Source organism: Anneissia japonica, unplaced genomic scaffold (genome assembly GCF_011630105.1).
Source record: "Anneissia japonica isolate Jap-2015-1 unplaced genomic scaffold, ASM1163010v1 scaffold3334_len1275209_cov185, whole genome shotgun sequence".
Classification (NCBI taxonomy): domain Eukaryota; kingdom Metazoa; phylum Echinodermata; class Crinoidea; order Comatulida; family Comatulidae; genus Anneissia; species Anneissia japonica.
The window spans coordinates 118,480-119,713 of NW_022738561.1; positions in this window are offsets into that span (position 1 = coordinate 118,480).

The window sequence follows — 1,234 nt, forward strand, 5'->3', positions numbered from 1 at the left end:
ACCCACTAGGTTTGAACAAGATCCCCCTGATTCACATTCTCATTCATCTTATTAGTTGTTCCCTCCACACCCCCCTCCACCCCTTTGAAAAACATTCCACCGGCCCTGGAATGAAGGACTGGAACTCTGAAGATAAGGCGGCCTAATATAACATAATAATAAAATATTAATAATGTTCCATGCACATTATTATTAAAAGCAGTTTTAAATTGATGATGATTTGAAGTTTGAAAAGCATTGGCGTTTAAAACGTCATCTACATATTTGAGATTCATTTGGGTCAAAAAGGTATAGCCTTAGGGCCTATATTTTTTGGAAAATAACCCCATCCTAGATTTTTTAGGTTTCTGGTTGATCGGACTTAATGGGCAAAATAAAATTACCTGGTGATAATCAGATGATGAAGAAATTATTTATTTTAACTTAATTAATTTGTTATACAAACCATTTTTATTTCTGATTTACTGTATTAGAAAGTTTATGTTTGAGTTTTGGTGATTTTGTTTTGTATGTATTAATTTTAAATGGAATAAAGATCAGTGTGTTCTAAAGGTTCTTTTAGATAATCCAGAGTCCAGTGTAAAATTAAGATGTTACTCACTATTTAGTTCTTGGTTTCTAAAAGAACCTTTAGAACACACTTATCGATCGGATCAAATGAATCTATTCAATAATTTGGAACAAAGGTCACTCCCGGATTGGCAGGGCTATTTCGATCGGTATTTCGCTTTTATTGAGGCATTATTTTCATATTGATAGGCCTACTTTGATGAGGGCGCGCGTGTGTGGATGGGGCCAGAGCCATAGATAGGAAGAGTTGCGACATTGAGAATTTAGAAGCCATTTTGTGTCATACGCGATGCGCGTTCTGTGTCTAACGTGATGTGCGTTCCTGTGTATAATATTGTATACTACAGTTAGCGGCCTCCTGTATAGTTTAATTTCATTTAATCTTTTTAGCAGTCGAATTTCATGAAACTATTTATATGGTTTTTTTTTAGGATTTTACTAAATTATATCCAATTTCATATTATGGTATAAAAATAATACTGTAATAATTTACTATTTTTAAGCAGTTCTTTAATCCTCACCGATAGACCGAGAGAGCCCCTCGATGGCAAGCATTCTTTAATTAGGCAATCCTTAAGTAGCTTCTATTATTTTTGCAAATAAATGATATGTGACGACCAGCAAAAATTAATTAAATACGTATATCAAAATGTAATTTAAATCC